Genomic DNA, 27748 nt, shown 5'->3' on the forward strand with positions numbered 1-27748 from the left:
AATTTCACATTGTATCTTTATTCGTTCTGACCTGCAATTATCCAGATAAATATTATATATTTTTCTAAACACTGTGTTGTGTATTTTTGTGGTGCTATATTGTGTTATTGTATGATTTATTGCACAAATACTTTACACGTTGCCTTCTAAGTTAAGCCTGACTGCTCGTGCCAAGCTACCAGAGGGTGGGCACAGGATAATTTGGATTGTGTGTGACTTACCCTGACTAGAGTGAGGGTTCTTGCTTGGACAGAGGGTAACCTGACTGCCAACCAAAAACCCCATTTCTAACATTGGTGGCAGCGGTGGGATAGGACTTGTATTTGTGCAGTGACATACAGTTGCTAAGTATTTCACTACCTGCCCACAGTTGAAGGTCAACTTGATTTTTATCTCTTTTTTGCAAATTCGTTTTTCCTGACAATTTTCAAAAACTAAATCCTCACTCAACATGTCTCTGGCTGGGTCTCAAGTAGGAGACTTTGACCTAGCCCTGTTGGATACATTTACTGTCAAACAGCTAAGAGGGTTCTGCAGGGTTATGAGAGTACCCACCCAGGGGGCCTCCAAAAAGGAGGACTTTCAAGTGGTGCTGAGGGCCTGGGCAGAAGCCCATTTAGAGGAGGATGATGAGGAAGAGGAGCCAGAAAATGGCCCCTCAGAGGATTTATGGCTATCAGTGGATGATATAACCACTGCAATTGTGCCCCCTTCCAGACCAGGGAGCAGTGTCCCTGTGCAAAGCCTGACCGCAGAGGAAAGGAGAGAAGAAAGGGAGTTCCAATTGCAAATGGCAAAACTGAAAATTGAGGCTCAACAGGAGGAAAGAAGGGCAGAGAGAGAAGCCAAGGAAGCTGAAAGAGCTTTGGCTGAAAATAAACTATTGTTGGCTCATGAACTGAGTCTCAAGGAGCTGGAGATCAAGGCGAGACAGTCTGAATCCAGCAGTAATGGTGGCAGCATACAGACAGGACCTGCTGGAGAAAAGAAGGTTTGCATACCCAAAAATGTGGTGCCCAGTTTTGTGGTGGGAGATGACAGAAAATGGTTAGCTGCCTATGAAGTTGCACTAAGGGCTCATGAGGTTCCTGAAGGGCAATGTTTTACAGCTATGTGGGGTTATGTGCTGCCTTTGGGGAGGGACACATTTCTCACCTAGGACATAAAGGATCAAAACACATACCCACTTCAGAAAGCCATTTTACTTGCCAAGTTTGGGCTGACCCCTGAGAAATACCATCAGAGGTTCAGGGACAGCACCAAGCTATCCACACAAACATGGGTAGATTTCTTTGACTTTTCCAGTAAGGTACTGAAGGGATGGGTGCGGGGCTGCAAAGTAGATGATTACACAGGATTATATAATTTGATTCTGAGAGAGCATATGCTCAGTATTTGTTTTACAGAGTTGCGCCAGCACCTAGTAGACAGTAAGCTGACTGATCCCAGGAAGCTTGCTGAGGAGGGGGACCTCTGGGCTAGCACCAGAGTGTCCAAAAAGGTATCTGGGAGTAACCCCAAGAAGGGTGGTTCTGGTTCCCCCCTTCAGAGTGAGGGGGAGATTAGAGATGACCCAGACGAGTCCCAGAGTAAGGGGGGAGGAAAGGGTTCCCATGCTCCATCTGAGAAACAGGGTGGTGGTTCTGGTGAGCAGTGGCCCAAAGCATCCCATCCCCAACCCCGCTGCTTTGAGTGTTCCCAGTTAGGACACAGAAAGGGGGACTCTGTCTGTCCAAAGAACTCACCCAGTATTGGGACCTCTACAGGGCTGGACCATGTGGCCTTAGGGGAAAGTAGTCCCAAGGGGCAGGTCGTGGACAATGCCTTCATCTACTTTAGTTGGGAGGTGGACTCAGAGGGTAAACTGGTGATCCCTGAGGGTGGGAGTCGTCACTTCCACCAGGTGGGAGTGAATGGGGTCCCAGTCACCACTCTGAGAGACACAGGGGCTAGTCTTACCATGATTGTGGAGAGACTAGTGTCACCAGAGCAGTACACCGGACAGGTGTGTAGAGTGACTCCAGCCATTGGGGAAGATTTCTTCCGCCCAATGGTCCGGGTGTCCCTAGAGTGGGGTGGGGAGGTGACACAGAGGCGGGTCATAGTTAGTCCCCAGCTACCCATTGACTGCATTCTGGGGAATGAGTTTCCCTTAGTGTCAGGAGAGCAGAGAGGGTTGACCCCTAAGGGTGTCCTGACAGTTCAGATGTCTGACAGTACCACTCCCCAGAGGAGGGTATGTGAGCCCAGATGGGGAGGCGCGGTGAGGAAGGACTCACCCCTGTCCTCTGTTCAGCCCCTGACCTGGTGAGAATGGAGAAGGGGTGCAAGACCCCTGGGGCTACTGCCCTCCATTCTGGGATGCTTCAGGAGCCCCTTGAGAGCTCCCTACCAGCCCCCCAGCTGGAGGAGAAGCTCATCCAACGGCCCCCCTCAGGGTCTCCACTTAGCAGTGGATGGTCTGGGGCCTGGCTCATGACACTGACAGCTGTTAGTGGCATCTGTTGGTTTCTGTCCTTGTGGGAAGAGTTTTCCCTGGGTTGGGGACAGAAGTCAGACCCAAGGAATGGAATGGGCCACATCACTTTGTTGGCCATGGTGGTACTGTCTGCATACTGGGATGCTTCTGTAAGCAAATTAAAGTTAGGAGCTTTTCAGATGGGGTCCTCAGGTGATGAGAAAAGTTCCCCATGTGCCAGTTCAGTGGCCCCAGAGAGTATAGACAAAGAAGCCTCACTGAGTTCAGAAAGGCGTAGAACTGGCAAGTGCCCCTGCAGTAGCGGGCCATTGTCCATGTTCTATCACCTTAAGCAGGGAAGTCCATCAGAGTGTTGATTAGTCTACCCTGGCTTTAGGCTGGAAGGGGGATATGTTGGAAATGGCCCTTCTGCAGGGTTATCCCCAGACTTTTTGCCTTCCTCCTTCTCTTTTTCTGACCTCATTTTTGCTAGCTTTTAGACTCTGCGCACTCTACTACCGCTAACCAGTGCTAAAGTGCATATGCTCTCTCCCTTTAAACATGATAACCTTGGATCACACCTGATTGGACCTTTTAATTTATTATAAGTCCCTAGCAATGTGCAGTATATGTGCCTAGGGCCTGTAGATTAAATGCTACTAGTGGGCTTGCAGCACTGGGTGTGCCACCCACTTAAGTAGTCCCTTTACCTTGTCCCAGGCCTGCCATTGCAAGGCCTGTGTGTGCAGTTTCACTGGCACATCGACTTGGCATTTAAAAGTACTTGCCAAGCCTAAACCTCCCCTTTCTCTACATATAAGTCACCTCTAATGCATGCCCTAGGTAACCCCTAGAGCAGGGTGCTATGTGGGTGAAAGGCAGTACATGTACCTGTGTAGTTTACATGTCATGGTAGTGTAAAACTCCTAAATTAGTTTTTACACTACTGTGAGGTGTGATCCCTTCATAGCCTAACATTGGGGCTGCCCTCATACATTATTGAAGTGGTAGCTGCTGATCTGAAAGGAGTAGGAAGGTCATATTTAGTGTGGCCAGAATGGTAATACAAAATCCTGCTGACTGGTGAAGTTGGATTTAATATTACTATTCTAGAAATGCCACTTTTAGAAAGTGAGCATTTCTTTGCACTAAATCTTTCTGTGCCTTACAATCCACGTCTGGCTGGGTTTAGTTGACAGCTCATTGTGCATTCACTCAGACACACCCCAAACACAGGGAACTCAGCCTCACTTGCATACATCTGCATTTTGAATGGATCTTCCTGGGCTGGGAGGGTGGAGGGCTTGCTCTCACACAAAGGACTACCACACCCCCTACTGGGACCCTGGCAGACAGGATTGAACTGAAAGGGGACCTGGTGCACTTCTTAACCACTCTTTGAAGTCTCCCCCACTTCAAAGGCACATATGGTTATAAAACAGGGCCTCTGCCCTACCACCTCAGACACTTGCTGGAGAAGAAACCTGAACCAGAACCTACATCCTGCCAAGAAGAACAGCCTGTCTTCTCAAAGGACTCACCTGTCTGCTTTCTACAAAGGACTGCTGCCTTGCTGTTTGCCTGCTGCCTTGCTGAACTCTGGTCTGGCTGTAAAAGTGTTCTCCAAGGGCTTGGATAGAGCTTGCCTCCTGTTCCCTGAAGTCTCAGGACCAAAAAGACTTCTCTTTTTCATTTGGACTCTTTGTGCGCCGAAAATGTCGACGCACAGCTTGCTCCGCGGCGAGAAAATCGCTGCACACCGACGCTGATCGACGCGACACCTTCGGGGTAACCGGAACTTTGACGCACAGCCTCGCAAGAACAACGCTGCCCGACTTCCAGAGGGGAAATCGATGCGACGCCTGCCATGAGAACGAGAATTCCACGCACAGCCTCCCGGAACGATGTGCAGCCGGAAAACAAGCCGAAGAATCCACGCACAGACCCCAGGACATCTGGTAATTCTGCGAACCACAGAAAGAGACTGTCCGCCTGCTGGAAAACGACGCACGACTTCCCCGCCTGAAAAATAACGACGCAAGTCCATGTGTGCAGGGGAGAAATCGAAGCACACACCACTTTTCCACGTATCTCTTCTTCTGCGGCCCTTGGCGGAGATGTTCCACTTTAAACCAGGTACTTTGTGCTTGAAAGAGACTTTGTTTGCTTTTTAAAGACTTAAGACACTTTATATCACTTTTCAGTGATATCTCTACACTTTAACATTGTATCTTTATTCGTTTTGACCTGCAATTATCCAGATAAATATTATATATTTTTCTAAACACTGTGTGGTGTATTTGTGTTGTGCTATATTGTGTTATTGTATGATTTATTGCACAAATACTTTACACATTGCCTTCTAAGTTAAGCCTGACTGGTCGTGCCAAGCTACCAGAGGGTGGGCACAGGATAATTTGGATTGGGTGTGACTTACCCTGACTAGAGTGAGGGTTCTTGCTTGGACAGAGGGTAACCTGACTGCCAACCAAAGCCCCCATTTCTAACACATAGGTTAACATTAGGTTGTCTTATTACATTCAATAAGTGCTAACCTTTGACTGAGAACAGTAAAGCATTTCATGTCTGGTATCCATTAAGTTGTAATTAAAACTCTGCTTCAATGGCTCAGTTGGATTTTAAATTATGATTTTTAAAATGTCACATATAGAAAGTTGGCATTTCCTGCCCTTAGAATTTTGGTACCTGCAGCCTGTGTTAAGTCACATGACTGAGTGTAACTTGCTGTTAGACTTTGTGAATGCCTCTCAGACAGTCACATAACAAAGAGATTAGATGTGCCTGAATGGGCCATAGGCTGGGGCGATGGGGGGCAGAGCTGGGCGCAGCCCCATTTGCAACTGAATGGGCTCTGCTTTGCCTTCACACAAAGGGCAAGTAACCACTGCACTGCTCATGCAGCCAACTTGGAGCTAGGGCAGGAGAGTCAGGATATTCCCAGCCCTTCTAAGAGAAACCTCTGGAACCTTCTCCTAATTTCAAAGAAGGTACCAGGTATAGAAATATGGCTTTCAGACTCACTCTTCAGTTCACTTTGAGGACGTGCAGAAGGACTCTCAGAAGACTGCCATCTGCTGTGGCCTGCTGTGTACAACACAGGACTGCTTTGCTGCCTTGAGTCTGCCTTGAACTCTTAGAGGCCTACTCCAAGGACTAAAATCTTAATCTCCTGTTCAAAGCCAAAGGGGCATAACAGGCTTCCGCCATCATGAACCCGCATCTGGACCAAGCCTGAGTGAGTCCTAACCCTGGTGCCTTTCCAGTCCTGGACCCTTGGTTGTGGTGCCCAGATAGCCAAAATCCAAAACGTAGGACTGTTGGCTTAAAAATTGCTTTATTGCTTTGAGAATCAAGAGAAGACCAGTATCAACCTGTCAATCTATCTCTGACTATGGGCTACTCCTGCTACATTCTTCTCCGCTGCAGCAAATCCAGTTCAGCGGTTCTTCGTCAAAGGGGTATCTGACCTCCTGTAACTCTTTTCAGTGACAGCTTCCTGCCTTGTCCCACTGGAGATCTTCGACTTCCTAAAAAGAGATTGAGTTTGAATGTAGAAATCTTCACAACTTCCCTGGCAGCTCTCAGGCAACAACATTCTTTCCTTGGACACCACCTGCATCCTTGATTGGCTGAAATTTGCCTTCTCAGAACTTTCTTCTAAGTTCGTAGGTAAGTGCTGACTCTCCCAATCTACTTTTTGTATCCCACCTATCCATCGCAGTCAGCGATATTTTTTTACTTTGACCTGGTCTCATGCGACTAGATACTGCGGTGGCGCTTTGATCATTTAGCCGCTAGTTTTCATTTAAAACTTAAAAAATTCTTAACTTCAGTTCTACTGATTGGATTTTTGTTGCTTTGGTATCAAATAATTTATTAAAATGTACTCTATTTATCTACATTTGTGTGGGATTATTCTTGTGTTGAGTTTTCAGTTTATTACTGTTTGAGTGCGGCATAAATGCTTCACACATTGCCTCTATGCCTGACTGCTTTTTGTGCCAATCTACCCATCGGTAAGCACAGGTTAAATTAGGGACACTTTGTGGTTCACCTTGCCAAAGACTGTAGCTTTAGCTTGGCCAGGGTTCACACCCCAGTCAACCAACAACCCAATTTCTCAAACTTAACAATCAAAAGTAATTTAATATAATGCTATCCCTAATTTTTGCTGCATTAGCATCAAGACAATGTTGCCCATATTCATTTACATCATCTTTCTCACCACCCTTTAAATCTGAAACATCATCATTTATTCTTTTTTGGCAGATTTGATGCAGATGACAGCAAGCCATAGTTATCTTACAGATGTTTTCAGGTACATATTGCAAAGAACCACCGCTCCTTAGCAAATATCTGAAACATGCCCTTATCAAGCCAAAGATACTCTCTACATTGTTTCTTCTCTTTTTACGTTCTAGGCTATATGCTTTTTCTGCATTTGTTGAAGGTTGGAGCAAAGGGTGCCATTAACCAAGGTCTCAATTAATACTGAGTCATCTCGTTATTAAAAAAATAGCACTAACAAAGAAACATACTAATTACTAAAATAATGCATTATTGGGTATTATTGAATCATAGGTGGATGATGGGCACAACAGTGTACGATGACAAGATCTGCATCACACTATTTATAGATTTATTGTGTGTTGCCTGGTATAATGAAGGAATATTGAATGTAGGTTTATTTTACCTAGAATATGTGTGTAGGCAATAACTGTGGAATTTATTGTGGTTGCTTGCTTGCACTACTAGATGATCCAGCTTGTTCCATAAAATGTAATGGAAACCACTCTGTATAAATATTTGTGCGCTGATTGCATTCAGCAGACGTGTTCCATGAAGTGCCTAGCCTCACACTCTCCCATTTGAACTTGCAAAATAAACTGTCTCCATGACTGTGACTGTTTATTAGTCTCCTTTATTGACAGTACCTGATTTGTGCGTTCACGAACTGGGGGCTTATTCAGGATCCATCCAGTCCATCCAGATGGATTACAACAGCTGCAGTTGAAGGACTGGCTGGATAGGCGACTGACTCAGAAGTACATATCAGAAGAGGGGATTGCAATTCCCGCGACTGCAGTCTGAGGTAATCCCCGGTATCCTGAGGCACGAGATTGACTGGGCTGGATCCTTTAGAACCTGAGACACACAGTTGTTGCAACTTGGGAAGATGTATGATGGCCAGTATGTATGCTGAATGAATGTCATGATGACATTTTTTAAAGGTAAAATGTAATATGAATAGTTGTTTCACTGGCTAGAAAACTGTTTAGCAGTATCATTGTTATACCAAGTCATTTTCTACCATAGTGATACTTTGAATAGTGACATAATGGATACTTGTGCATCTAAAGGTATAACCCTAACCCTGTGCACCTAAAGGTATAGGCCTAACCATGTCCAAGAAGGGACACTCCTTCATGGGAAATGATGATAAAAGAGGAAATGGAAACATATCTGTTTTTATATCAATGGAATAAATACACAAAAAAGGATGCAACGTTGCAGTTTCCAGTAGACGGGACCATTGACTTTGATAAATTGACAAATTTGTGTGAAGGCCTGTGTGAACTGAGCAGAAAGAAAATTAGGTTGTTACAATTTGATGTATTAAATAAGTGGAAAAAATATGGTAGACAGAGACAGATAAAGGAATGTTGGAAGACTGATAAGAGGAAGTTGAGAGACTATAATGATCTGAAAAAGAAGGAAAATTTTGAAGAATGAAATAGGATAATTATTTTGATGTGTGAAAAAATGTTCCTTAGTGCCACTTCCCCACCGGTAGACGAAGATGTAGCGATAATGGGACTGTTGGAGAGAGGAAGTAGACCAGCCCAATACGAACGAACGGGCGGGATAGAAAAACACCAGGTTCATATACTGAGTGATAAGGATAATAGGATAAGTGACCAAATGAACAGAGAAGGAACAACAAGTAATACAGTTAAAACAAGCCAGTTAACAATTCCAAAAACATTATCTATCACAGATGAAAATGAAGTAATAGATTTTTGCAGAGAATAATATGTCATACTAACAGTAACATGAATTTCCCAGAAGGATTGTCTTATCATATGCAACACCAAGCAAATAAAACTCTCTTGACTGAGATGTGGGGGCTTTATAAGGATATTGCCAAAGAAACACAGGATGCTAAGGACCCAACTGCCTGTTTCCCTGTTTGTTCAAATTACAAGGAACTACATACCTATGTTGAATGGATAAATATTTTTCAACAAAAAGAAAAGAGAAAATTACTGATTGCCCAATGGTGGTTTGTAGAATTTGACCTTGCCCGGACACAATGGTTGACAAATAAAATTATTAAAGACAAACCCATTACCTGCCGACTTCCTGTTAATAATACTTTCACGTCCCATTTTGCCCCCTTGAGGAAGGTGCCAGGATTTGATGCTACAAAGCCTTTGTATCACGTTCATGTCCCATGGACAAAGGCAGAACTTATAATGTTCTCCATGGATTACCCTGGTATTAGGCAAAATGATGAAGAATGGTAATCTAGGACGGAATAAATATTAAGAATAGGCCAACTGACATTAAAAGACATAGAACAGATGTTCTCATGCATGTTGCCACCAGATATATGGCATAAATTGAGATGACAAGACAGCAATGACCCAGAAATAAAATGGGAAGAGTTAGAACAACTTAGAAATGTGCAATTAGAGACAGGGAAGGTACCAGACAAAATAACAGTTCCACCCAAAAGACTAATACAATGACTGCAACAAATAATTCCCCAACAGAAAATAAATTGGCAGAATTAAATCGTTGTATGCAGACCAAAGATGAGACAGTGTCAGTATTCTTTTCGATGTCACAACTTATATTTTCTGCTTTCACCGGCATGGATACTTTACAAACAAGGTCACAACAAGCATTAGTTAACTGTTTAGTTAATAGATTGCTGGAGTAAATAAGAAACTGCATTTATACTTATGAGACTACATGGACGGTCAAACCCTTGACAGTAGTGCTGGCTATAGCACAATATTGTGAGGATAGATTAAAGCAGGAAGAGGTAAACAAAGATAAGAAAAAAAAAGAATGTTAGAAATGGGGTCTCTAATTGGCAGTCAGTTTACACCCTGCCCAAGTAGGGACCCTCACTCTAGTTAGGGTAAGGTAGTTACACACCTAAGATAACCCCTGCTCACTCCCTTGGTAGCTTGGCACAAGCAGTCAGAGTATCTCAGAGGCAATGTGTAAAGTATTTGAACAAACACACACAGTAACATGGTGAAAACACGACAAAATTACTCCACACCAGTTTAGATAAATAACTAATATTTACCTAAATCAAACAAGACCAAAATTACAAAAAACCAACATACACAAGATATAAAATGTTAGAGTAAAAAGAGTCTTAATCTATGACAATCAATGGATGCATTGTTTGAGGACAAAAATAAAGCCGCAGGGGCGAGTTTGCATCAGAAAAGCAAGAGATGCATCAATTCAGTACTTGCATTTGAGCCCGTGAAAGATTCTTTCTCCACCGGTAAGCAGTGTGTTGATTCTTTCCTCACAGGAAAGGGATGCGCCAATTTCCGGTCAAGCATCCTTGGGTACCAGCGGTGATGATGAAGATCTTGACACCCAGGGACGATGCATGGAAAATCCAGACACACAGCAGCGATGAACCTGCACTGAGCTTGTGATACGTCAATTTTACTAGTGCTGCATTGCTTTTTCAGCTACAGCTGTGTCGATTTTCTCTCAGGTTTTACCAGCTTCTGCTTCTAAGGTCCTATGTACTGGATGTGGCACCACTTGGAAGAGTAGAGGTCTCACCAAGAGAGCCCAGGTGCTGGCAGATGAAGTCTTTGATGGCCCTGAGACTTCAGAATAGGGGGCAAGCTCGGTCCCAGCCCTTGCACAATCTTCACAAGCAGAATTTCATAAAGCAAAGTCCATTCCTTTCCCTCTTAAGGCAGATGCAGCAGCAGACCAGCATAGCAAAGCAACAGGCAGAGTGGCAGGTCTTCCTCAAGCATCAAACTCTTCTCCTTGGCAGATGTTCTTCTTGATGCAGAAGTAATCTAAACTTGTGGGGTCAGCAGTTCAATACTTATACTCATTTCTGCCTTTGAAGGAAAGTTTTTGTAGTGCACAAGACCCTGCCTCTTCTTTGCCCTGCCCCAGACACACACTAGGGGGTTGGATAGTGTATTGTGAGGGGACAGACTCATCCCTTCCAAATGCAGATGACCTTCCCACCCAAGCCCAGATAGGCTTGTTAGGATATGCAGGACACACCTCAGCTCCCTTTGTGTTTCTGTCTAGAATGAATTCACAAACAGCCCATCTTGGAAAGTGTATTATTGGTAAGGGCAGGTAAGTACACACACTTAGCAATAGGCCACTAACCTCCACTTAGGTCCAGTTAGGTCTCAATAAATTAAACCCATCTCAACCCGTTGGTAGCTTGGCAAAGGGTGGCAAGGCTTAACGTAGGAGACAAATGTGTAAAGCATTTAAAAATCACAAAACAGAAAATAAGTAAAACACAACACACAATAAAAATCCAACACCAATTTGTAAAAAATAGAGTATATTTTTATCTTTAAAATGACATCAAAACGGGATGCGTGGTTTGGCTGCCAAGGAGAATGGCCGCCTGAGGACGGAGGTCCGCGCGCCGGGCCGGATTTCAGCCTCAGCGGGAGCAACGTCCTCCTCAGACAGCCTCCTCTACAACCTCCCGGTACCGCAGGAGACGCGGACCGGAGAGGCAACTGGGATTTGCAGCGGGGCGCAGCTGCCGCAACAGCGCCGAGCGCCGAACCGTGTAAGACCTGTAGACGCATGCCGAGCCACGGCCTAGAGTGAGCAGCACATCCGACCTTAGGAGCTGCGACGAAAAGGGATTTGTGACGCTGCCGCTCCTCGACTGTGGGGCAAACAACAAAAGAACGGGGCCGGACACCGAGGGGCACACAAGTAAGAAATAGGGGGGCTGGAGCTCCTCTTCTCTCCCTCCCCCCCTCACCCCGTTCCCCACGGGCAGCGCTGCAAATTACATATTGCTCTGGCCTAACATCAAGCTCTGACACAACAGTGATATCAGCATGAAACACAGCACCAGAAGGCCCCCAGAATAGACAGCAAATATTGAAGGGCTTACTTGATTGAGGAACTCTGAACTTTGGTCCCATAACACATATGCCCTAAAGAGCAGAAATATTTCTATGCACATCCCTGGCAGGAAACCAAGAGGATATTGCAAACATAAATGGCATCCTCCTTCTTGAAACTACTACCCTGTTCAGAGATCCACATAAAGGGCCCCTCGCTGAGGTAGTGAGATCGACCACCACGGCGGGACAACACGAATACAGTGGGGCAAGACCCTGCATTCTCCTGCAATAGCATCCTACTGGATGTAGTAGGTACTCAGGCCCAACCCATGGGACCCCCCACTGCGGATGTTACCTCCTTCCTAATAGCCTCAACACCTGAAAGGGACCCGGAGGCAGATCTAGGCATAGAGCGCAAAATACTAGATGATGCAGGAATCGAGGCCTATCGCCACCCGGATAGCCTGAAAGGAAAAGCTAGAACGCCATCCGTAGTCCGCATAGCTCCTCAACTGTCCCATACTACGTGTCAATCTACCCTTTATTCAACCATCGCTTACGGAGACTAGCCCTCTGCAACTATTGCGGTTTCAATACCTGGACCAATAGACAGAAGGACTGTGAGCGGCGCAACTCGGATCCACCACGCGCACATACACTAGGTACCCCCCTCTGGAGACCCTCACACTCTGAGGGAAATGCCAAACGGAAAGTCTTCAGGCAAACATTCCTGACAACTACTGTTCTCGGAGGCTGTTGCACAACCAAAAACCATGGCGGCACAAGCGGCAGCGCCCTGCCCCACATCTTCACTAGCAGACCCACCTGCACTGGAAGCTACAGATCGTATATTACAGGAGATCGCCTCAGTGGGACGTCGTCTCTAGGCAATGGACCTAAAGATAACAGACTTAACTGTAGCCTCCTCCGCCATCTCAGCAGACATCGCCGGCTTCCGGGAGACAGGGAACGCCTTAGACCAACAACTCACAGCTGTGGAAGACCAAGTAGCGACATTACCCGATCAGGAGACTGAGCTACGATCCCTCCGAGCAAAGGATACCAATCTGGAAGATCGGAGTTGCCGGGACAATGTATGCTTCTTTGGCGTTCCGGATCACATTGAGGGATCTGATATCAAGACCTTCCTCAAATCACTCCTGCCTGACCTCTTTGGCATAGAGTTCTCACCACCACCAGAGTTCCAGAGAGTACACAGGATTGGCCCACCCCATAAAGCCACCTCCGACAAACCACGGCCTATCATAGCATGCTTCCTACGCCATGAGCAAGCTCGCCAAGTCCTTTCCGCAGCTAAAACACATGGGCCCGGTCTCCCTGGACGGTCACGAGATAAGAGTAGCTGCGGATTTCTCCAGACTGACAAATGAAAAACCAAAGGCATTCCTGGCTCTTCGGCCACAACTCAGGAACCTAGACACTAAATATGGCCTTTTTGAACCAGTGCGTATGTGGATCACTTACCATGGCAAATCCAAGGACTTTACAGAGCCGGAAGACCTCAGCTCCTTTCTGAATGACCTTGTTTCACACCCCATGGACACGTGGACCCTGACCCCTTCCAGACTGGGAACACCCATACTACCACAACCTTGCGATCCCAACCCCAGCGCCCTTCCTCACAAAAGAGAGGCATAATGTATGAACGCCCCCATAAATCACAAGACAGCCGTGAACATATACTGCAGGCAGTAATTGACCACACCCAAGACATGGGCAGAGCAAATCCCGCTCCCCCCTGAAACCGTCATTGGACGATCATCCAGGACATTGAGCATCCAGAGTCCCAGAGGAATGCCGGATCTATACCCGTTGCCAGGTCCACTCATCTTCGGACAGCTAAGTGGCAAACCCCATTAATCTAATCGAGGACTGTCTTTTTGGTGGGGGGGATCTGGGTGGAATCTGGGTCCTACCCCATCCTTCTGTATGTAAAAGATCCATAACGGTCGATGTTTATTAGCAATGCTACTACCATACCAGCTAAGGACTACAATTATGACTTTTTCCCAGATAAATAGTGGCAATTTCAGGGGTTGTAAATGCCATGTTAATATGGTGTTACATATTGTATTCTTTATTTTTCTACGATCGGGTCATCTTGATATATTCGTTACAAGGTTGAAAGTACCCCTCTCCCATGAGGAGTACATTCCGCACTCACCCCTCAAGGTTATTTTACAAACTAGGTGCAGGGAAGGACGGCTCCATTTTAGTGAAACATCCCCTTCACATGCGATAGATGGGAAGAGTATGCAGGGTTCTAGCACAACAAACCCCCACAACCCCATTATGTTCCTGCTAGACCTATCGGTTCTCCTGAAACACACCCCCAGACAAAACCCCACGGCCACCTCATGAAGAATAGACCAGCGAGGACACAAATATCAACCGCTAACACAGATATATTAGGCAATACCCTCCTCAGATAGAGACAAAAATAACGCTATCCCCATCCCGTATTTACCAGCATTGGGTCTATACCCTCTGAATTTCTATCTGGGCACTGCCACAGACTGCAACACTATCCACCAAAATTTCTGGTACTTTTCAACACCTAGCAATACACACACCATGAACTACATATACTCATAGATATAAGAGGTATCGAACGATTTACCATCTCCGTTTCTCCAAGTCTCAACCCTCATATCTATAATTCCCAGCACCCCATCACCCCCATGACACAAAACACATAGAGCAAGGAGGCTGCCTGACGGACCTTCAAGGCTATTTAAGAACCATCAATCCCCCATTGTATTCCCACACCATAACAATATCCTTTCGGCGCACGGACCCTACAGGTTCAAACCCGCAGTTTAATAGAACTTTCGGTAGTGGGTTATTTCTCGCTACTGTTCTCTTTCCTACCTCTCCTGCCACTATCACTCATCCTGGCTCTTTATTTTCAGAGCTTCATACCCTCCCTTTCACCCATATATCAATTTCGGTCACCAGCCACTTCCCGACCATCTAGAGGCTAGTTCTCCCTCCCTTACACCTTCCTATATCCCTCACTGCACCCTATTTAATATTCTTCTATATTCTTCTTTTATCTACTTTATTTATTCCTCTCAGTGACCAAGGGTTCAATATCCACTACACTTTTTACTCTTCACAGCATCACCCTCACTACACGTTCAGGTGGGGCTTTTCTACATCTGACATCCCTTCTCCCTATTTCTTCCCCTTCTTCTTTCATTGCCAAATACAAAAAACAGATACACACCATAGACTAGATCCCATCTCCAAGATCCTCATGGGAACGACAACTCCACTCACAACCCTATCCTGGAATGTACATGGTATGACCCACTATGTCAAACGACAGAAGGTATTATCCTATCTCCGCTCTAAACATACTGATATTGTCCTATTGCAAGAAACACACCTCTCCTCAGTAGAATCCGAAAAACTCCGTAGAGATTGTGTGGGCAAAGTGCTATTTAGTGGACGGCCATCCACACATGACGGAACACAGGGCACTGGGAGGAGATGTGGGGTAGCAATTCTCATTCGTCGCTCACTACAGTTTCGGCTGCTCAAAACATGGCATGACCCGGAAGGACGTTACATCCTCACCAAACTCAGGGTAGGCCTCTCCACACTTTGCATAGGTTCCATATATGCTCCCACAGACTCTAAATGCACCTTCTACATCTCTCTCAATCATCTATTAACACAGATTGGCGCCTCACAATATATATTGGGAGGAGACTGGAACATTGTACAAGATGCCATTCTTGATCGATCAAGCGGTCTCGATACAGACAACAATGCAGATTAAGCTCTTCTACATGATATCCTTTCTGATCATGGCCTGTTAGACTGTTGGCATCTATCACACCCTTCTAACCGCAAATATACCTTTCTCTCCTCGGTCCATGGGACCCAATCACAGCTAGACTATTTCCTGATCAATCAGTGGATGGTGCAATCGATACGACTGTCGGACATCCTCACGGCCGCACTGTCTGGTCACTCCCCGGTCTTAATAACATTGGAACTAGGGATGATCACGCCCGGCCGTAAGCCCTGGCGTCTCCCAACTCCAGATACCGAACCCCCGAAAGGAAAGGAACAACTCAAAACTCATCTAGCCACATACCTTAAGGACAATAAGGGCTCAGTATCCTCACCCCAACTTCTATGGGCAGCGGCGAAGGCAACTATTTGAGGCCAGCTAATGAGAGAAGCTGCCATCTCCAATGCTCAAAGGAGAGACCAACAGACCAAACTAGAAGAAATATAGCCCACGCGACCAGGGAATACACTCGAGCCCCTACCTCACTTAACCACCGCCACTACGAACAAGCTAAAATGGAGCTCAACTCACTCTACACCTCACGGGCGGAATATGCAATACAGAAGCTAAAGGACCGCCACTACGAACATGGTGAGAAAGCGATTCGCCCACTTGCCGCTCAACTACATCAAAGAGAAGCCACACCAGCTATACCAGCAATAAACAACCGAGACAACGTACTTCTCACACATCCGCAGGCAATTGCAAATGAATTTGGCCGCTATTATCAAGCCCAATATACACCCCAGAAACAGTAGAGGCCCCTGACCGTTTATATGCCTTTCTACAGAGAGCACATATACCTTGTCTCACGGCTGAAGGTAGAGCGCTATTAGAGGGTGATATCAGTAAAGTTGAAATTCAACAGGCGATAGCCAACTTATCATATCATAAAGCACCAGGAGAGGACGGGTTTATGTCTGAATTCTATAAATGGTCCGGAGTTGACACTGTGGAAACCTTATACGAGGCATTCCAGGGGGCCGACCGCATGGGATCCCTACACCCTCTTTTCAATAAGGCCTCCATCACAGTTTTACCCAAACCAGGGAAGGACCCTCTTCTCTGTGGTACCGCCCCATCTCTCTACTCAACGGAGACATCAAAATATTAGCGGGGATATTAGCGACACGACTCAAAAAAGTAATTCCTTCCTGAATTCACCACACTCAAGTAGGCTTGGTACCGGGTCACTCATCAAGGAACCATCTCTGTACATTATTCCACACCATTTGGACAGCGCGAGATTTGCGGGAAGAAGCTCTTGCCCTTTCATTAGATGCTGAGAAAGCATTTGACTGAATAGAATGGTGATATCTCTTCGAAGTCCTAAAACGTTTTGGTTTGGGGAATAATTTCATCAATAGAGTACGATTACTCTATGACTCTCCGACAGCCCAGGTAAACTGTGGAGGGTTTCTTTTGGACACCTTCCCGATCCACAGAGGAATTCAACAGGGCTGCCCGTTATCCCCTCTACTATTCCTGCTGGCCGTAGAGCCCCTAGCAGGGGTAATCCGGAGCTCCAACCTTATCTCAGGAATTTCAATCCCAGGCGGGTGATCTACCATCTACCTCTAGGCAGATTATATTTTGCTCACCCTCACGGACCTACCCAATTCCCTCCCAACACTTAAGCAGATATTAACGGAATTTTAACATCTCTCTGGCTACCGGCTGAACTGGGATAAAAGCGAAGCACTACCTCTATCCCCTAGAACTGTCAGCACCTCCTTACAAGGCTTACTGGTCAAATGGAAACATTCATGTCTTCGTTACCTGGGCATTGACATAAATAGAGGTCTAGAAAAAATAGTGACAGATAATTTAGACCCCTTAATTAACAATATGAAGCAAGACTTCGAGAAGAGGAAACAGCTGGGATTTTCCATGTGGGGCAGAGTGCAAGCGGTGCGACTGGTAACCCTCCCAAGTTTCTCTATGTCCTGGGTATGCTCCACCTACATATACCACTAGCTCTACTCCGAGAGATTGACCATTGTATCCGTGCTATCACATGGGGATCCATATGCCCACGATTACCTAGATCCACATTACTAGCCCGGCGTGAATTCGGAGGTTTAAACCTACCCTCAGTTGAACATTACGCCTCCGCATTACATCTCTCACAGCTGATCTTCCTACTCCCAAACGCACGAGACCCACCACTTTAGGTGGAGTGGAAAGAACGCTTGCGGACGCTCCACACGGACTCCAGATTATATACAATACAGGCCTGACGGATCAACGATCCACCAACCCCATAATTGGAGCCATGAGGAAAGCTTGGCGACAGGCACATCGCTCCTTGAAAATAGACCCACATCTACATGATAGAGCCCCCTTATGGGGCAATAAAGGGTTTCAAATAGGGGGGAAGACTATTTACTGGAAGTACTGGTACCTAAAAGGTATCATGCGGATAGACTAGCTTATTTCCTGAGACACCTGGAAGACGTTCGGGGAACTCAGAGACAAATTCGATCTCCCTGAACATTTCTCGTGGCGTTATCTACAACTACGACACTGTCTAGTACAACGGCTAGGGCGCCTTCTCCGACGACTTGTACACTTCCCGATACTCCAATATCTAGAAACGTGTGGCCAATTGAAGGGGGCTGTATCTGGACTACAGGCAGTACTGAACCTGCACCTTTTTTCACTACCCCTCCTTAACTCCCTTAAGATTAAATGGCAGGCTCGCCTACAGAATGACTATGACTTAGAGGACTGGGCTGACCTGATTGAGGCCAGGGACCGAGGAGCTCGTGAGGCCCGCCTAAAATTTTGTCTTTTTCAGACTGTGCATGATTGGTATTGGACCCCCGAAGAAACTATGCGCAGTGAGACTCTTACCCCATTGCGTCCTGCTGGAGATGCTCCCACACCCACTGTGACCTAACCCATATTTTACATGATTGTTCAGCTATACAACCCTTTTGGCGGGCAGTAGGAAACACTCTTAGGGAAGTGCTACCCCTACCATTACTCCTCACCCCATCCCTTTTACTATTGCATGATACTGGGGAGTTACATCATCTCTCCCGACCCCAAGGCCACCTACTACACACCGCATTGGCTATGGCAAAATTATGCATCCTCAGACATTGGCGTGCAACAGCCGTCCCTTCCCATGAAGAATGGATCATTGCAATGTATCTTGCGGCCTCCCATGAGTGACTCATATTTGATTTACAGGATAAAACTGACGTAGTCTTACAAACCCGGTTACCCTTTCTCTCCAAATTGACGAATTAAGCTTTCCCCACGAGAGCCCAAAATTAAACTACCCAAGCAAAGCCTCACCTCTACTCCATAAACTCATTCAACATTGCCCCCTTCTACATTATGTCCCTCTTCCTTCCCCCTTGATTTGCTCCAACAACGATATTCTATTGAATGCCCACTCACAACCTAGCATAAATGTTTCATTTCCCTAACCCCACCACTCCCTGTATCCCCTATCTCTACATCCACATCGTCATTAACCTATTATTTCCCATCCCCCCTTCTTCGTATTAACATCGCTCTGCCTACCCTGTGACTCCAGCTTTACCACCTCTACCCTTTTCCTATGATCTTGGCTTTCACCCCTCGGTCATCATTATTATTATTATTATTATTATTATTATTATTATTATTATTATTATTATTATCATTATCTCCTCTCTAGGGCTACTATCGTTATCACCTATACCAACACTACCTTTCTGATCCGAACATCCCCTATCCATAGGATAATTCTCGTCCCCTGCACCTGATTATCTCATCGTTGATCTAAATAGTGTTGCAAATTACCTGTTCTTGTTACTTGCACTATTACCTCTAGGGATCTCTGATACTCCTACGTTTCATATCCCTAGATCCCTAACTCGAGTCCCACCCTCAAACCTCCCCTTCCATGTCAAGAGGAGAACATCATCCTCCCCCATATCATGATAGGAAAATTCCCCTAACCCTCAGCCATTATTCCCTAAACAGAGATCACTCGGAATTATTCTCCCCGCATCATCACTGGCCAAGCCCCTATAACCCCCTTTTTTAAATTACCCTATCCTGCTCCCCCGGCTTATTTAGGGAAGGGTTATCCCTAGGGGTAGAAACAAAAAGCAATAATCTGACCCCTCCCTCTTGGAGACACGGAATAGGATAGTGAGAGATCATCAGACTACTACTGAATCCTACCACTAGTATAACTCTGCTGCCATATAGTTGTACCCCGGAACGGATATACCCTACACCCACAGTTATATCATAATAAGATAAGGTGTGAGAACCTCCTTGATCTATTGTACTCTAACTATCTATTGTTATGAGATCAATATACTGGCAATAATGGTTATATATCGCAAATATTAATATTGGTTTAAATTGTTTCCTAATTTGACATGTGTGTATACGATGGATCACAGACTGTATGTGTCGCGCAAGCCCTGAAGGGGTCGGCTTTGTTTGCTTTTGTACACCTGTTTAACTATGTGAAAATAATAAAAAAAAATAGAACACAAAAAGGAATGACACCAAAATGAATCGAATCGGATGATGGGAACCGGAGATATGATTTTTTAAAGAATTAGGCCCTTATTATGACATTGGTGGTAAATCCCACTTACCGCCACGCTGACGGCCGCCAACTTACCGCCGCGGTGGCGGATATCCGTTCACCATATTATGACACACACACACCAATCTGACAGAATTCAGCCACATACACAAATCCGCCAGACCAAAGGTCAGTGCAAAAGTGGCAGTCCCAAAACCCATACCGTTACACCAACAAAACAACACCCACCACATTATGACCCACGAATCACCATGGCGGACATTCAACGGCGGTAAACCATAGGCGGTACATACCTCCGTGCTCAGAATGGACACCCACATACAAAACAACACCACATCGGCCAATACTAAAAACGCACACCTGACACACATACATACACCACACCCACACCACTATAAAACACACACCCACAGTACCCACAACCCTTTACAAACAACAATTGCCACCAGGAGACTGAGAAAAAGAGCACAGAGGCAACTAGACACACACACCGCTTACACCCATACACCCCTCACGCACTCCACATCAGACACCCAACCACATCACCCAACACACCCTCACCAACACACATCATATAACACCCATGGCACCACAAAGGCACCCCTGTTTCACTGAGGAGGAGTTAAGGGTCATGATGGAGGAAATTGTCAGGGAGCACAGGTGCAGCAGATATCCATTGCAAGGAAAATGGAGGTATGGCGGAGAATTGTTGGACAGGGTCAATGCCGTGGGACAGCACCCAAGAACAAAGGACGACATCAGGAAGAGGTGGAACGACCTACTGGGGAACGTATGTTCCATAGCAGCAAGACACCAGTTCACCATCCAGAGGACTGGCGGTGGACCCCCACCTCCTCCCCCACAGTTCACAGCATTGTAGGAGGAAGTCTTGGCAATACTGCATCCTAAGGGACTCACTGAAGTAGCCGGAGGACTGGACACTGGTAAGTTAACATTTACTAACCATCACCCCCATACCTGCATGCCATCACACCCCCTCACCCTCACTCCCATCACTCCACACCATCCCACACTCTGCACCTACACATATGACTAAACACAATGCCAAGCCCTGCATGCAATATCAGTGCATGGACACCCCTCCTAGACCTGCATGGACACCTATTGCCAAAGCATGCACAGCATAGGGAAATTAACAATCCCACAATACATCACCAAACACAAGCAAAAGCTGGCAGGGTAAGACCAACAATAGAGTGGAAGCTAGGGAAGTACAAATGTCATATACTTGAAGCATAATACATCATTTACATCTCCACAGGTACTCCAGCCAATGTCAATGGAGAGGTGGTGCCACCACTATCCAGTCCCAAAACAGAAGAGGCCCCCAGTGATGACAGCAACGCTGGACTTCAGTATCTGGAAGACCTACCTGGCCCATCAGGGTCCACTGGACAGTCGGACACCCAAGCCCAATCACAGACCACCACAAAGCCTCCCCCATCAGGAACCAACACCACAGCACCCACCCACCGTACCCACACCTCTGTCCCCAGGACACGTCAATCATCAGTGTGCCCACTTGTACAGGGACCCCAGTCCACACCTCGCTCACAAGACAATCAGGGACATGGGGTCAGTGGCAGTGGGCACACGGTTCAGGGGACAGAGGCACAGGACAACAGGGACACTGGGAGGACTGCTGTGTGCCGGGGAGGACAGGACAATGGAACCAACTTTCCAGGAGGCACTCTCAGAGATCCTGGGAGCCTACCGACATTCCCAGGACACGATGGGTCAGATCCTTAACAAAGTGAAGGAGAACAGGTGGCTGCAGGAGGGACAGTATCAGGGCATCAGGGAGGACTTGCAGGCCATTAACAACTCCCTGATCTCCATAGCGGGGGTGCTGGCAGATATGGCCAACATCATGAGGGAGGCAACATCACACCAGCGGGCCCCTACCAATCGCCGGTCAACTGAAAAGCCCTCCACTTCCGCTGCCGTTAGTGACCAGGAGGCCCCGCCACAGGACCCACAGGCCACTATCACCCCTCCCACTGCAGAAGGTGAACCACCCCACAAACGGTCCCTGCGACCCAGACAGAAGACAGAGACACTTGCCAAGACCACCGCCAGGAAATTAGACTCTCCTGATTGTCCCCCTTGTGTCCCACTCAGTCACCTTGTCCACCTTGAACTGCTTTTGCTCCCCTTCCTATGGCCCCCTAGGACCCTGCACCTGTGCTACAAACAGACTGGAACAATACCCGGGACTTTCCTCCATCATCACCCCATTCCATTGCACTTTCCCCTCAATATCTTAGTACTACAATAAACACCCTTGGACAAACTTCGACTACTAGTATTTCATGTATTGGAAATTTATATTAATTGAAACAGCTACATCCATTGCAAATGAACAGTACATAGTGAGAGCATAGAATAAATGACCTGTTGCAGGCTGTTGTGATCACATCACAACACTGTTGTCATATCACCAACATCTGTAAAATGACAATCCATATGTTAAAGTAAGTAGAGGAAAGAAGTGGGTAATGCCAGCATGCCAATGCCACACAGAACACACCAACAGAAATGTGAAGTTTCACTGTCTCATCTGTGTGTCATTGGAAGTACTGACGGATAACTAATGTTCTGTTGTCCACATCCTGATCCTCTGCCTCCAGGGTCCACTGCTGTCACAGGGGCATCTCCAGTCTCCTCCTGTAACGCCGCACTCAGACGCCGCAATCCAGTCTCCTCCTGTAACGAGGACTTCTGTGCTCGTGGATAGAACGCGCTACCGATACTCGGAGCGCTGTTCCCCGCGTTTTTTGACTACACATTCTGGGAAGCATATATTTCGCGACCGGTCGCGCTACACTTACATGTAGCCCTTTTTTCTTCTTTTTGTTGTTGGTGGTGGGTTTGTCTGGTCTTTATGCCTCTCTCTGTCCATTTTGTGTCCATCTTGTCTTCTTCGTGTTTTTGTCACAGCATGCTCTGTTTTTCTTTTATACTACTTTCTTTTTCCTATACTGGTCTATGGGCTCTTCCCAATTCAAGATGGTGTTCTTTCCTTTTCCTGTGATGTCACTTCCCTTTTCTCAGTATATAAGTCAGTCAGTCTTGTTCCCCCTTGCGTTGCAAACACTTCCTTCTGGTTGTGCTGTTCGCTCCTTTTCTTTGTTCCTGCTTTTTGCCTTGGGAGATTTTTGCCTGTTCTTTGTTCCTGCTTTTTGCCTTGGGGGATTTTTGCCTGTTGTTTGTTCCTGCTTTTTGCCTTGGGATATTTGCCTATTTTTATTTCCTGTTGTCAAGTCCTGTTTTTTCTTGTTTTTCTTCAGGAGTTACTGTTTGAGGTTTTTTCCCCAGTGTTGGGGTTTGTTCCCCTCTGGGACTCCTTCTGGAGGGTACGGTCTGCTTTGGCATGGCCTGTCAAGGGGCACCGTGGCTACTAGAAGGGGTCGCCCTTATATGGGAGCATCCAGAACCTGTAGAAGACTTGGGGGGTCATTCCAACCCTGGCGGACGGTGTTAAAGCGGCGGTAAGACCGCCAACAGGCTGGCGGTCTTTTTTTGTTTATTATGACCATGGCGGTTACCGCCATGGTCATCCGATGCTTCTCCGTTCTGCCCGCTGGGCTGGAGACCTGGGTCTCCAGCCCGGTGTCCGTCACAATACCGCCGCCGGTATTTTGACCCGGCTTACCGCCGTGGATTTCCAGCGGTAGGAACCGCCATGAAATCCATGGTGGTAAGCACTATCAGTGCCAGGGAATTCCTTCCCTGGTACTGATAGGGGTCTCGCCCACCCCCACCCCCACCCCGACTCCCTCCCCTACACCCCCCACCACCCCTGCCACCCCCCAAAGGTGGCAGGGCCCCCCTCCCCACCCCAACCCCTGACATTACCTTACACATTCACACCCGACATGCACGCAGGCACCACCAACACACATACACGCACACACACCGACATACATGCCAACATCCACACACAGTCAGACACATACACCCACATTCAAACATTCACGCACACATCCATACAGACATACCTACAGACATACACGCACTCATTTCCAAAACACGCAACACCCCCGCAAGCATACACGCACTCACACACACCCCTACATACACAGACGCACACCCCCATGCACCCACACAACACACAACACCCCCCACCCCCCTCCCCTAACAGACGATCGACTTACCTGTTCCGTCGAGCCGCCGGGAGGGGACGGGAGCCATGGGGGCAGCTCCACCGACACCACACCGCCAACAGAACACCGCCGCGCAGAATCACAGGACGTGATTAGCTGGGCGGTGTTCTGTGGGCGTGGTGGTGGAGGTGGAGCAACCTCCACTTCCCCGCCGCCCGCAAGTATGGCTTTTGTTGGCTCTCCGTCAGAAAAACGACGGAGGGCAGCCAACGGTCATAATACGCTGAGCGGCAAACCGCCACTACTGGCGGTCTTCCGCACGGCGGTCCCTCAGCGGTCTTGTTAAAAGACCGCCGAGGTTGTAATGACCCCCTTGGTGTATTCGCCAACCCGGTATCCAGAGGTGAGAAGTCCAGCGCAGTACGTAACACCTCCTTCTGCAGAAAAGGTGCATGGCATCTGAGTGCCAGGTTGTGCAACATGCAGCATGCCACTACTATCTGGCAGACCTTCTCAGGTGAGTAGCACAGGGATCCACCTGTCAGATGGAGGCACCTGAACCTGGCCTTCAGGAGGCCGAAGGTTCTTTTATTTATCCTTCTGGTTCGCCCATGTGCCTCATTATAACGTTCTTCAGCCCTTGTCCAGGCATACCTCACAGGGGTCAGCAGCCACGATAGGTTTGGATAACCAGAGTCACCTGCAATTATTGAGGGACAACATTTAGCCACACACTATCCTATTTGGCATACATCAACATACACTGGGTGGGGACCACTGCTCACCTATAAGCTACACCCTGTGCCTCTGTAGTTGGGCTGTCACATTTGGGATGCTGCTATTCCTCAGGACAAAGGCATCATGCACCGACCCAGGATACTTAGCACTGACTTGGGAGATGCACTGGTCCGCCAGGCACACCATCTGCACATTCATGCAGTGGAAACTCTTACGATTCCTGTTCACCTGTTCATTCTGCCAGTCGGGGACAAACGCAATATGTGTACCGTCAATTGCCCCAATTATATTGGGGTTAGGTCCCATTGCATAAAATCCGGCCTTCACAGTGGCCAAATCTTCCACCTGGGGGAAAGCAATGTAGCTGCATTTGCGTTTTACCTGGGCAGATAAGACTCTTGCCAGCACGATTGAGAACTCTAGCTGTGACATTCCTGCTGCCAAGCCCACTGTCAGTTGGAAATAACCAGTTGCCAGGAAATGGAGCACCGATAGAACCTGCACAAGAGGGGTGATTCCAATGGGATGACGGATATCTGATGTCAGGTCAGGCTCCAACTGGGCACACAGCTCTGTGATTGGGGCCCTGTCCAGTCTATAGGTCAGTATTATATGCCTGACCTCCAGTGTAGCTAAGTCCACCAGGGGTCTGTACATGGGGGTATGTCTCCATCTCCTATTGATCCGCAGCAGTAGATATCTAAGGGACACAAGAGTGAGTAGGCTGTCACAATTGGAACAACTATACCACAACAGCAGTCCACATTGTGCAAACATGTTTTCTGACAGTGGAATTTAAAAGTATGTGCCTATTTATCCTGTGACGCAGCAATTATCGGAAATTGTGACCGCCTGTCCTGTGTGTAGGGACAGGTGGAAGTGAGGTAATTCCACTGAGTATACACCGCCGTGGACGTGACTGCCATTTTATTTCTCAATCATCACTTGTTTCCTGACCTTCCACAGGATAGTACCTACACTGCATGTGCTGCTGTGACCTGTGTCTGGAACCTTCCATGGCCTGTGTGACCAGGGAAAGGGCCCCAGCCTTCACTTCTGATGAGTTGGAGCGACTGGTGGATGGGGTCCTACCCCAGTACGGACTGCTGTATAGACCAACAGGTGAGTACACTATGGGCACAATGCTTGTGGCATGAATGCATGGTGATGTATGTGAAGGTATCATGTAAGGGTGGGTGGGGGGATTTTCTCTTGCCGGTGTACATGTTGTGAGCTGGACTATGTGTGTTGCAAAGGTGATGGGATCGGGTATGGTGGGCCATGTGTGTGACAGGCTGGACTGTTCATTTAATGGAGTTCTGCTGTATGTATTACCTCTGCAGGTCAGCGCCCATCAAAAGAAGGGATTATGGCATGCCATTGGCAAGGATATGCGGACCCTGGGGGTCTATGGCAGACGGAGCACCCACTGTCACAAACAGTGGGAGGGCCTGAGATGCTAGGCACGGAAGACAGCGGAGGACCAGCTGGGGATGGCCTCCCAACGAGAAATGGGTGCCTGTCGGACCCTGACCCCCCTGATGGCCTGCATACTGGCAGTGGCCTAACCTGAGCTGCATGGGCACTTCAGGGCATCACAGCAGCCACAAGGGAGTGAGTACAGTGGGTATAATTACAGCTTATGGCTGGTGGGGTTGTACCCGGGTGGTAGTTGTGTGTTAGTGGGTGTCCCTAAGACCAGGCCAGACATAGCAGCATAGGTCCTCTGAAGGGTAATGGTTGCATGGCAAATACAGGTAATCCAGCTTGTTAGGATTCACTTCTAGGCAGGGCTGCGTGGGTCCCAGGTGTGATGCAGTTGGCGGTGTGTGCTCCTCCTCATGCCTTGGTGACTAGCCATTTCACTGGTAGTGCAAAGCATATTGCGTAGAACTGTTCCCTGTGTGTGAGGGTGCTGTGTACGCCAACGGTGATGTTGGTGCAGTCATTGACCCAGTGTATCCTTTGTCTCTCTCCCCCCTTTCTTGTTTTGTCATCCTGTCCTCATGTGCATTATCATCTAGCGGAGGAGCAGAGGCACCGGCGACAGAGGGAGCTGCATCCCATAGGACCCTGGAGGCAGAGTCCATAGATGCCGAGGGAACCAGTGGGACGGAAGGCGAGGGGAGCACCACGGTGGAGACTGGAGGGGACAACACAGACTCTGATACCTCCTCCGATGGGAACTCCCTGGTGGTGGCGGACACCTCTGTGACAACCCCAGCTGCAGGTACAGCCGCCACCCCTATACGAGCACCACCCTACGAGTAGCCCCTCAGTGAGTTGCCCGTGCCTGCATACCCAGGAGGGCAGGCATCTCCTTAGCCCAGGCACCTCAGGCCCTGCCCCAGTGAGCCCTGCTGCCCTGAGTGAGGAGGCTATGACCTCCTGAGATCCATCTCTGTAGGGCAGTCAACCATTGTGAATGCCATCCATGGGCTGGCATCCCAGATGCAGCAATGCAATGCATTCCTGCGGGGCATTTACGGTGGATTGGCGGCCCAACAGAGATTGATTCAGGCTCTGGCCTCCTCTCTGGTGGCAGCCATTGTCCCTGTTTCCACCGTCCCCTCTCCAACTCCCACTTCCCAGTCCCATTCTCCTCAACCTCAAACCATTCCACGCACACAAACAGACAAGCATGCACACAAGGCAACACACAAGAGTGGCACAGGCAAACACAAGCACCACACCTCATCCCACAGGCACTCACACAAACACCATACTGTTGCAGACACAACAACATCTACAGCCTCCACTGTCTCCCCCTCCTCCTCCCTCCCAGTTATGTCAACACTCACACCTGCATGCAGTACATCAACATCCACTCCCAGCATCACTACACCAAGCAGAACACACACCTCACTGGCAGACACCTCCACAACAGCCATGCACGCGTCCCCT

Source organism: Pleurodeles waltl, chromosome 4_1 (genome assembly GCF_031143425.1).
Source record: "Pleurodeles waltl isolate 20211129_DDA chromosome 4_1, aPleWal1.hap1.20221129, whole genome shotgun sequence".
Taxonomy (NCBI): domain Eukaryota; kingdom Metazoa; phylum Chordata; class Amphibia; order Caudata; family Salamandridae; genus Pleurodeles; species Pleurodeles waltl.